This window comes from Scomber japonicus, chromosome 2, assembly GCF_027409825.1.
Source record: "Scomber japonicus isolate fScoJap1 chromosome 2, fScoJap1.pri, whole genome shotgun sequence".
NCBI classification, from domain to species: Eukaryota; Metazoa; Chordata; class Actinopteri; order Scombriformes; family Scombridae; genus Scomber; species Scomber japonicus.
The window spans coordinates 41,324,412-41,336,084 of record NC_070579.1 but is presented as its reverse complement, the minus strand read 5'-3'; the positions used below and the strand labels follow the sequence as shown (position 1 = coordinate 41,336,084).

Here is an 11,673-nt window from a genome sequence, read left to right as displayed (position 1 = left end):
CACATGCTCTGTGATAGGTCCTCCTTCTTCTTTCTGATTCTTGACAATTTATTAACTCTCCTCTGTACTCCACCACAAAGTCCCCTTTTCCAAAATGGGCTTTGGCAAACACCCCTCGACCTAGTGAAACACGTGTTACAAATATAATTTCTTAATACCTTAAAAGTTTCTCATGGTTAAGCTATTTTTTCATAAGAAATCAATAATTACATGAAAATATATAATTAATACATGCATAACAGCTCTTTTTTTTAAGGTGCATGAATTTATGTCAGGATATGCAAAAAACTATTAAAAGGGCTGTAGAGGTTCATCTATTACCACCCTATAGCCTGTCTGATCACTGTGTCATACCTTTTGTCACTGAATGCTATGTCCAGCATTTAGGTTTTTAATAAACAATACAAACACTGTCAATTTCTTCACTTGCAGCTGAAATGAAAACAATTTTAGCTCAGCAAATATCTAATAATTGCCAGCCTGATGAAGGCATGTTAGGCCACCAGTCACGAATACTGAACACAGATTGGAAAAATTGGTGAAAGTGCACCACATTAAATAGCTGCTGGATTCATACTTAAAGAGAGAGAGAGATATGTTATTTATTCTACACAAATGAGGTCATTTACATGCATTTGGCACGTGGCATTTTGGACCCTAAATGACAATATAAACACACACAGTACCTTTATAGGAGTTAATGTTGTCACGAACCGGGTCAGTTAGTGGCAAAAAGGGAGTCCACACAAATGATAACCAATCAAAATTAATTTATTAGTAAATCATTTTAACTTCAGATTAAACTAATAGGTAAATTACTCAAATGGAAATCAGATTGTACCAAACAAATATAGTAAACTTATGTCAAAATAAAGCAAAAGGATGTGTAATAGGTTATGTTTAAAAGTCAGTCATGTGTGCAGTGTATGGATGAGTGTAAGGTGTGTGAAGTGTTGAATGCAGGAAGTAAAAATACTTAGGTCCACATGGCAGGTGGAAGCCTGAACCCAAGTCCCGTCTGGAGGTAGCAAGAGAGAGAACTAACATTCAGACAGCCCTTAAATCCCCAGTACTCATACACCACAGGTGAGACAAATTGGGCTGACGACCTGTCCCCACCTCCACCCAGGGAAGTCACACAACCAATGAACAGAGAGAGGCAGGCCGTCACAATGTATTGTACTTCTAATTCTGCTGTCTTGTCCAGTGCATGGACAGCATGCTCTACTGCATCCTCTATTGGCGGTTTCCTCCTGCGTCTCTGTGCAGCCATTGAAAATCCTATAATGAAATACAAAACTATTATTATATTACAATATATATCCACATAAATCTAACATTTGATAAAAATGTTGGGTTACAACCAAATCTAGACCACATGAAGTATCATTAGATAGCACTGTTATATGTTACTGCATTCATTTTAAACTCAAGTCAATTCAGTCAGAAATTGAACCACTCAATATTACCAAAGTAACATTGGTGAGAAAATTGCAAGATGACCTCAAACAACAACATCCCATCTCTACCCCACCAGACAATAGATAAGCCCACATAGAATATGTGCATATAAATATATGATGAAATGCAAGCATATATGTTGATAACAAATGTATAGCTCAAATTCAAGCTCGTACAAATATAGTTTATCCATATATGTGTTTACATTATATGTACAAATATTTCATGTATGGCAATCATTAACACAGCCCACATGTCATATTAAAAAGCAAACTTAATGCTTTACTGATTCAAAATATGAAGCAAACTGCGTTTTAATCAAGCCTGTGTCTGTTGCTGCTAGACAATCAGCAGACCTGAGCCTGGGACACACTGAAGGAGGGACATAAGACACCCGTGAGTCAGGTCAAACAGCTGTGGAGCCTCCTGCTTACACTAGCTGTGGACGCACAGTTGAACACAATTTTCAGCCTTTAAACAGCTGCATGTGTAGACTCTCTCTCTTCCTCTCTATCCTTCCCCCGATAGTCTGAACGAGAGGAAACTGAAGTCAAACTCAAAGTATGAACAGAGGAGACTTGCAGTTCAAGTTCTGCGTGCACTGTGCCCCAGGCTGCATGTTAGTCAATTAGCTAGCGCGAGCTGCTCTGCTAACGTCAGGTAGCTCTCCTCCATGTAAACATTTCACTCCATGACCGAATGCAACGCGGTGAAGTTGCTTTTTTGTTTCTTTAACACACCTGCCTATGCTATTTGTGAGAAATGATTACGTTTATTTTAACATTTTAATGTTAAAATAAGTAATCAGATCAGGAGCCATTGAATGTGGGCTTTTAACAGTTTATTCATGATTTCACAACATGCTTTATTTAATTCACATCTAACTGTCTCACTGAAATAAATATTTAAGTCATAATAGCATAACTGACCTTTTCGTTGAGGCCAAGCTGCCACTTGACCGCTTCTCTGTGCCGTTCTCTCCCTCCGGTCGAGCCAAGGAGCGCTTGTTTTGTATCATCAGTACATCCAGGAACTTTGGTAGCTTAATTTACATTACGTTACAGAAGACTCCGCCCGACAGTCATGTCAATGTACAATATCGAACCCCTCCAATCACGTTACAAATTAATACTATTTTTTAACAGAGAATTACGGAATTAATTAAGAATAAATGCCAGTTTTCTTTGTCTATGTACTTAATAAAAGATATTTTATCCCTTACTTTTTGATAAGATGTTATTTGATAATAAATCAAAAGCTTGTCTTAGTGCTAGCTTAAGCAAAACTTTAGCTAGCACTAAAGAGCTCTGGTTTAGCTCAACTTTAGCTTTCAGCTAAAAGCTCCAAATTGCATCAATTTCCATTGGTACTTACAATCAGGAAAATACATTCAATAGTTATACATTATCTAATAACCTTTATAATTAATAGTACTCACTAAGTCAGTCAGTGTAGTATCTGTCTTCGCAGTAAACCAATTGCTTGCACATGCGCAGATGACCAAGTGTGTGTGAAGTGTGTGTTTCTGCCTTACCAGGTCTGACCAGCAGGCGGCGATACGGAGTAAATTTCACTTAAGCACACTTAAGCACACTTGTCAGGTTTTCGTGACTTGTGGGGTAACCCCTGAAAATTTGACAGGGCATCCCTGTGACCTTTTTTACATCAATGCAATGCTTTTCTTAGTGGGGACCAGCATTTTGGTCCCCACTAAAATTTTGGTCCCCACACTGCGAGTGTGCTGTCCGACGGTGGTTCCCACCAAGTAACATAGACAAACACACACAGAGTATATTATAAATGTGTTTTCATATTAAGTGTTTTCCTTTGCACACTTACGGCCCTACCACCCTGAACACGCCCGATCTCGTCTGATCTCGGAAGCTAAGCAGGGTCGGGCCTGGTTAGTACTTGGATGGGAGACCGCCTGGGAATACCAGGTGCTGTAAGCTTTTTTTCTCTCAGCTGTCACCAAAGGAGGGCGCTGTTGCTCCATCACCGCACACAGGGCTTTGAGGAACAAAAGCTGCAATCATTCCAGCTGTGTCTGTATGCACGCCAGAGAGGTGGCACTGAGACGCCTCACTTTCCGAGTAGTTTTTAGGGTTCCAGTTCTCACTGTTACAGCCTGTAAAAAGCCTGCAATCATCTTATAAGCGCGTGTACACAAATAGCCTGAGAAACAAGGTTGCAATCCTTCCGGCTGTGTGTTTCTCCACAGAAAAAAACAATTCCTATTAAAGTAATGTTAAAGGATAGCACGTGTTTGATGGCTGAGATACCATTATCCGCCACTCAGATGGTGTGAGGAACTGTCAGTGGTGTCACAGCATGTTTAAATGGGCTTTCTGCTGTAAAGCCTGTTTTGTCGCTTACAAAACAGGCTTTACATATAAAAGATTTGATAAGAGAACCAGGTGTGCACCTTTGTAATATCCCAAATCAATCCCCGAGCCACACACACACACACACACACACACACACACACACACACACAGAGTATATTATGAATGTGTTTTCATATTAAGTGTTTTCCTTTGCACACTTGGCTGAATGGAGGATTTTTGTGCTTTAGAAATAATTGTAATAGGGGCAAATAGGTAGTGTACAGTAAATATGTGAGATATCAATTAGAATTTGTATGCATTGTAGGTAGGAATGATGTGGTATAAAGTGTAAAGATTAGGTATATGTGGCTGATGGTGTCCTATATGTGACGTGTATTATGTCTACAGTGAATAGAATGTGTGAAAAATTCAATGTTTACTTCCTTCATTGACACGGACGGGTATAACGGGCCCTGGCGTAGCTTTAAATGGGCTTTCTGCAGCCTGTTTCATCGCTTACGACCACACCCCCTGAACTTCCTGTTTCCTGGTAGCAGCTAGCAGCTAGCAGCACATGGTAAGAGAGAGAGAAGTGTTGTGTGAGAGAGGAAAACTACAGCCGAAGAGAAAGAGAAGCAAGTCTCTTTCAAGAGGTGCTGTTTCCCCCAGCAGCAGTTGCTGCCAGGGGGGCAGCTGGGAATTTCCCAAAATTCAACGGATGGACCAACCGGCAACTGACCAGGCAACGGCAAAGACGATGAGTGTGGCACAGCGGTGCAGTGTGGCTGTACAGAACATGGAGGCTCGGCGGGACTCGCGTCTCACTGAGCGAGGAGGAGAGAGGCGGGACAGGACGGCGGAGAGCGGAGAAGGAGGAGAGGTCGGCTACGAGAAGGTGGTTGAGAAAAAGGTGGAGGTGCGGAGGAGCGAGGAACGGCATGGGGAGCCCGCGCAGCAGGCAAGCGGCGGAGCAGAGAGGGGAGATGGTGGGCTGGAGGTGGTACGGAAGGTGTTCGACAGCGTGAAGAAGGAGCTGGTCGTTAATGTCGAGATCGACGGCCCGGACCAGATCTCCATGATTGAACTGCTTAAAGCTGTGGATATAACCTGCGGGAGGGTGCTGGGCTGCAGAGCCAAAGAACCCAAAAAGTGGGAACTAACTATGGGAAATATAAGAGGGAAAGAGCGGTTACTGGATGGATTTAAAATCAAGTCCTCAAGAATATTGGCGTCGGAGGTGATAAGAAACACCAGAGTGGTATCTTTTCTAAACCTGCCACTCTATGTCACTGACGAGCAGATCAAGGCAAAGCTGCAGCAGTGGGGAGTAGAGCTGGCATCGGACATTCGCCGGAGAAAGTGGACTTGGACTGATGTGTTTGATGGCACCAGATACCTTAAAGTGAAGTTCCCTGATCAAATTACTTCTCTCCCATACAGCACGAAGTTTGAAACGTTGGAGGGGTTAGAATATTTCAGAGTAATACACGACCAACAGGTAAAAGTCTGCAGATTGTGTTTGCAGCCAGGACACATACTGAGAGAATGCCCCGAGTTTTTTTGTTTTAAGTGCAAAAAACAAGGACACTATGCCAGGGAATGCGCACAGCACAGAGCGGAGGCTACAGGGGCCAGAGAGGAGAACGAGGAAGAGGAGGTGGAGGAAGATGAAGGCAGCGAAGCTGCGGAGGGAGACATGAGCAACGTAAATGAGGAAGACGAAGAGGAGGAGGGAGGAGAGTCGGCAGAAGAAGCGGTTGGTGAAGGAGAGGGAACAGAGGACAGCAGGGACATAATGGAAACACCCAGCGAGTTTGTGGACAGAAGAGCGGGCACGGTGGAGAGGAGGGGCCGGGAACGGAGCCGCAGTCCGCTCGGACGGGGGGAAGACAGCGGGGGCTCTTTACCGTGTGGACAGGTGGAGGCTTCACCGGCAAACGAGAATGGGGATGCAGAAAGACAACAAGAGACAAAGGTAACTGGGGAAAGTAGTGGAGAAGGAAGAGCGAGAAAGTCAAAAAGGAAAAGTAGGAAAAGATGACACTAGTTGTGTTTTATTTTTCTGTGCCCATTGTAATGTCTCTTTTGCTGGCTTCATTTAATGTCAATGGGTTGAGAGACTTGGACAAATTTGAAAGGACTTTGAAGCTGTGCAAAGCGGACATAATATGTTTGCAAGAGACACATTGGGACGGACTGACGGAGATCAAAATGGGAAAATTTTGGCATGGACCTATTTTTTCAAGTTATGGCACAAATAGAGCAAGAGGTGTGAGTATTCTGGTGAGGGGAAAATGTCAACTTAATGCAACTTTGGTGGGTAGTGATGGGGAAGGGAGGTGTGTTAAAATTAACTTCATGTTTCAAAATAGGACATATACAATGTTAAACATCTATGCACCTAATGTGGAAAAGGAGAGGATTTTATTCTTTAATGAAGTACGGAACAATAGTCAGTCCTGTGATATTGTTATGGGGGATTTTAATATAAAACTGAGTGCCCTGGATAGTGGTGTAATGGGTCCGCTGAGGACAGATGCTTCTAGGGCTGTTTTGGGGGATTGGATGTTGAAGGAGGGGTGGTGTGATGTATGGAGGCAGGAAAACCCAGTGATGAGGACATACTCTAGGGTACAGCAGGTTGAAGAGAAAGTAAAAAGGAGTAGGATTGACTTGTGTCTAGTAAAAAAAGATCAACTTGGGAATATGCATTCGGCTTGTTATGAATTGAATTGTATAAGTGATCATGCATTTTTAACTATCACAATGGGGGATTTGAGGAAAGGAAGGGGAGGGGGTTTGTGGTATCTAAATGCAAGATTACTAGAAAGCGAACATTATATGAACTATATACACAACTTAATTGTAAAGAAGAGCGCACAGCCTGTTTTCACTAACAATGTCATAGAAGGGTGGGAAGATTTAAAAAGGGAAATCAAACAGAAGAGCATTAATTTTGCTAAGAAACTGCGGTTTAAAGAATTACAAAAAGAGAGGAAAATTACAGCTGAGATTAATAAAATAAACATACAAGACGTCGGTGATGAAGACAAGCTGGGCGCTCTGTATGAGGATCTAAAAGAACTTGTGAAAAGAAAATGTGAAGGAGCTATAGTAAGGAGTAGGGCACAATATGCAGTGGAGGGAGAAAAAAGTACCAGCTTCTTTTTAGATTTAGAAAGGAGAAAACAGGAAAAGTGTTATATATATGAGTTAAAAACCAAAGGTAGGGAAGTGACGTCACGGTTAGCAAATATTGTGGAACATGTGCATAAATTTTACAAAGAACTGTTTACATCAGAAGGGTCAGATGATAAAATAACAACGGAAGTATTAAATAAATTAAAGGTGGAGGTAGCTGAAGGGGACAGAGAGTTGTGTGATCAGGAACTCAGAATGGAGGAAATAGAGGGAGCTATAAAAAACTTAGCAATTAATAAGAGTCCGGGCAGTGATGGGCTGACGGCTAATTTTTATAAGGTTTTTGCCAGTGTGCTTAAGCCAATTCTATTGCAAGTGTATAATAAATACTGAAAGAGTAGGAAAGACGATGGCAGAAGGTGTAATCACTCTGATTTTTAAAAAGGGAGATAAAACATATCTGGCCAACTATAGGCCTATTACTCTTTTAAATGTAGACTATAAAATTTTGATGAAGGTGTTTGCAAATAGAGTTAAAACAGTCATGCATAATATTATAGCACCGACACAAGCATACAGTATTCCAGGGAGGGGGTCATCAGATATAATCCATACTATTAGAGACACAATAGAATATTTAAAAATAACAGGGAGGGAAGGGATTTTGGTTTCGTTAGATTTTAACAAAGCTTTTGACAGGGTAGAACATGATTTCATGTTTAAAGTATTACAGAAAATGGGATTTTGGAGAACAGTTTACAAAGTGGTTGAAACTATTATACAGTACAGCAACGGGGAGAGTCAAAGTAAATGGTGTCTTAACTGATGAATTCAAACAAAATAGGTCAGTAAGACAGGGGTGTCCCATGTCTTCGTTGCTGTATTCTATTGTTGTGGAACCTTTAAGTGTGTTATTGAAATGTGACAATCATGTTAAAGGGATTGATTTACCTGGGGGGGGGGGGGGGGGGGTGTCATCCAGCAATTTGCGGATGATACAACCTTGATGTTAAAAGATATGGAGAGTGTGAATAGGGCAATTGAGCTGGTGAACATGTTCGGTAGAGCATCAGGCTCCCGGATAAATGTCATGAAATCAGAAGTACTATTTATTAACATGGTCAGCCCTGCACAAACCAGCATGACATTGAAAATACAACCAAAACATGTGAAGATTCTAGGAACGTATATAGGAGTTGATAATGTGATGGCAAGAGATGAAACCTGGACAAAAATACTAAACAATATAGAAGTGATCTTAACATGGTGGAGGATGAGAGATTTAAAACTTAATGGGAAAGTAGTGGTGTTAAATAGTCTGGTTTATTCTAAACTGAATTACGTGTTAGACGTATTAGACTTACCCTTGTGGGTATTGAATAGATTACATGAAATAAGCACTAAATTCATTTGGGGAAGTACGATTAGTAAAATAGCCAGGAAGACATTAGTAAACAAATATAATGAGGGGGGTCTAACACTGCTAGATGTAGAAAGTAGGAAAAAAGCTTTCAGAATCAAGTTAGTCAGAAAATATCTCTGTGACAATACTGACTATGGCTGGAAGAGTTTAATGAGGTATTTTCTGAATAAGATATTAAATATAGGGGATTATGTGCTATTGATGAAACTAAAGACACCCATGATGGCAGCACTCCCACATTTTTATAGGGAGGTCCTGTCAGCTCAGGGAGAGTTCTTAGAACACATACACTATGGGGCTAGCTCTGTGAGCATGATAAAAGAATTACCAATCTTTCTAAACAAATATGTTAAAAGAGGAGATCAATGTGTGTATAATGCAAAGATGATACAGGCAAAAATAGTTCAACTAAAAGACCTAATGTACGAGGTGATACCTGGGTTTCTACCCACGCAGGCAGTATATGATAGTGTAAAAGAAATAGATTATGATGTAAAATATGCAACTGTGTACAATTATTATAAAGTAATTCAAGAAAGTATTCCACAATCATGGAAATCAAAAATCAAATCAAACACGAGAAGGGACAGGGGAAGTAGGTTTCCTGATCTAAAATTTTTTCATGGTGAAGAAATCAGAGATTTTAGTGTGATAAAGTGCAAACAAATCTATGAACGTGTTGTAATGAAGGTGGCACAGAGACAGGCCTCCTTGTCCTACTGGAGCAGGATGTATCCTACATTAGATGGGGACAAAATCTGGGAGACATGGAAAATTAAAGGGAATAGCATTGAAGCAGCAGATCATGATTTCAAATTAAGACATAACAAAATTTACACTAATGTGATCCTGCACCAGTTGGACAGGGGGGTCGACAGAGAGTGTGATGTGTGTGGGTTAGAAGCTGAAAATTTAGTGCATATGTATGTAAGATGTAATGAACTGGGTGAATTTTTTAGCAAGTTGAAATGTTGTCTGATCAAAAAACTGGGATTAATCTGGGATGATACGGATTCATGGGAAATGTTTGTTTTGTTTGACATTTGGGAGAGGAGCAGGGTGAAGAACACAGAGCTGTGCAGGTTCCTATTGAGTCACGCTAGATGGGCTATTAAATCAAGACGTAACATAGCACATTATGAAAATAGGCTCATTTCTGTCTGGTCAATCTTCAAAAGCATAGTACAGACTCAGATTAAATATAGGATGATGCACAGTGCTGTGGATTTCACTAAGCTCTTCACTGAACATAGTAGTCTCTTTACTTATAAGCAAAGGGGTGAAATTGAGTGGCACTGGTAGAGGGTGATTCTTCTGGTAAAATGTCTAAAAGCAATAGTTATTTAGGGTAATTTTGATAGAAGAAGTAATGTTTGTAAATAGTTTATTTTTATTTTTATTTTATTTTTTTCCTTTTACTTGTTTGTTTCTGGGTTTGTTTTTGTGTGTTTTGTTTTTGATTTTGGGGTTTGTGTGTGATGAGTGTCCTTTACTTTATAGTATAGAATGCCATAACAGTGTTGATCTTGCAAAAGGGAGCTGTTATGGCCAGGTACTGGGATGAATGTTGATATGTTGTCATTTCTGGGGTAAGGTTGATAGATGAAGGTAGTAAGGTTTGTGAATTAAGTGTTTTTTGTTTGTTTTGTTTTTGTTGTTGTTTGTTTTGTCTGTTTTGTATGAGATGTGTGACTGTGAATGTGAAATTTGTAATATTTTGATGTGAGAATATTGTAAATCAAAAATATATTTTAAAAACAAATATATTTTCATAATAAAAGACAAAAAAAAACAAAACACGCCCGATCTCGTCTGATCTCGGAAGCTAAGCAGGGTCGGGCCTGGTTAGTACTTGGATGGGAGACCGCCTGGGAATACCAGGTGCTGTAAGCTTTTTTTTCCCTCTCAGCTGTCACCAAAGGAGGGCGCTGTTGCTCCATCACCGCACACAGGGCTTTGAGGAACAAAAGCTGCAATCATTCCAGCTGTGTCTGAATGCACGCCAGAGAGGTGGCACTGAGAAGCCTCACTTTCCAAGTAGTTTTTAGGGTTCCAGTTCTCACTGTTACAGCCTGTAAAAAGCCTGCAATCATCCTGCATGTACACAAATGGCCTGAGAAACAAGGTTGCAGTCCTTCCAGCTGTGTGTTTCTCCGCAGAAAAAAAAACTATTCCTATCAAAGTACTGTTAAAGGATAGCATGTGTTTGATGGCTGAGACTCCATTATCCGCCACTCAGCTGGTGTGAGCAACTGTCAGTGGTGTCACAGCATGTTTAAATGGGCTTTCTGCGGCCTGTTTCGTCGCTTACGGCCATACCACCCTGAACACGTATGCGCGCGCAGAGGAGGCAGCCAGAAGCAAACCAGCTGGAGCAGAGAGGATCGCGGACCTCTGTTTGGATTTATTTCATATGTTTCTTTCTTTTCCTTTATTATACTATTATTTTCCGTGCATCCTTAGTTAGTTTTGTGTGTGGACTTTTTCCCCCCGACAGTTTTTACTGTTCGGGGGAGAGTTTTTCTTTTTTTCTTTATGTATGGATAATAACATGGCAACGGAAAAAAACGGCTACGAAATCGGATCACGGACTTAATATAAAGCAAGCAGAAATGGGAGAGGAAGGTAATGAATGGGAGCTTGTTAAAAATAAAGAGCAAAGGAGTAAGAGGAGGAATATTGAAAGAAACAGGAAGGAAAACGCGGAAGTTGCTGCCTCCTCATATCGGCGGGAGAGAGAGGAGAGAGAGCGCAGCAAGCTACGGCTACCGGTCGGGCGCCGCGGAACGGGACCGGCCCGAGAGCTCCTGGGGCCGGAGAAACATTGAGAGAGGCTGGGGGAGAAGGCCTGAGAAGGCCCGAGAGAAAAGGAGCTCCAGGAGCGGCGGCAGAGAAGGAGAAAGGCATGTCGGGGGGCAAGCGAGCAGCGAGAGGCGGAGCGGAGAGAGAGGGAGAGAGAGCGACGAGAACAGCTGGAGAGAGACAGCAGCAACAGGAGACAGCGAAAGAGGAGGCCAGGAAAGCATACAACAGAGAGCTGACGGTGAGTTTGGAGGTTACTGGGAATGAGGAGGTTCCAGTCCTTGAACTAATGCGAGCGATCAGAGCTCTGTGTGGGGGGCTTATAGCGTGTAGAGCGACCGGTGCCAGGAGTTATGAGATCACAATGTCTCATGTCAAGGGGAAGGAGCGGCTCCTGGACGGATTTAAAATAGGTAACTGTAGTGTTTTGGTAAAAGATTTATGTAACGACGAGTTGATGGTGTCTTTTTTAAATCTGCCAGCTTACATAACAGACGAAGAAATATTGCAAAAATTAGA

General features: G+C 41.4%; 1 non-coding gene across 1 annotated transcript; it reads left to right on the top strand.

Annotated features, from left to right (window-relative positions):
• Nucleotides 1–3,294: 3,294 nt before the first annotated feature.
• On the top strand, nt 3,295–3,413 carry LOC128354392 (5S ribosomal RNA). Its single transcript, XR_008321028.1, has one exon. It is a non-coding gene; the product is annotated as a 5S ribosomal RNA (ribosomal RNA).
• The last annotated feature ends 8,260 nt before the right edge of the window (nt 3,414–11,673 follow it).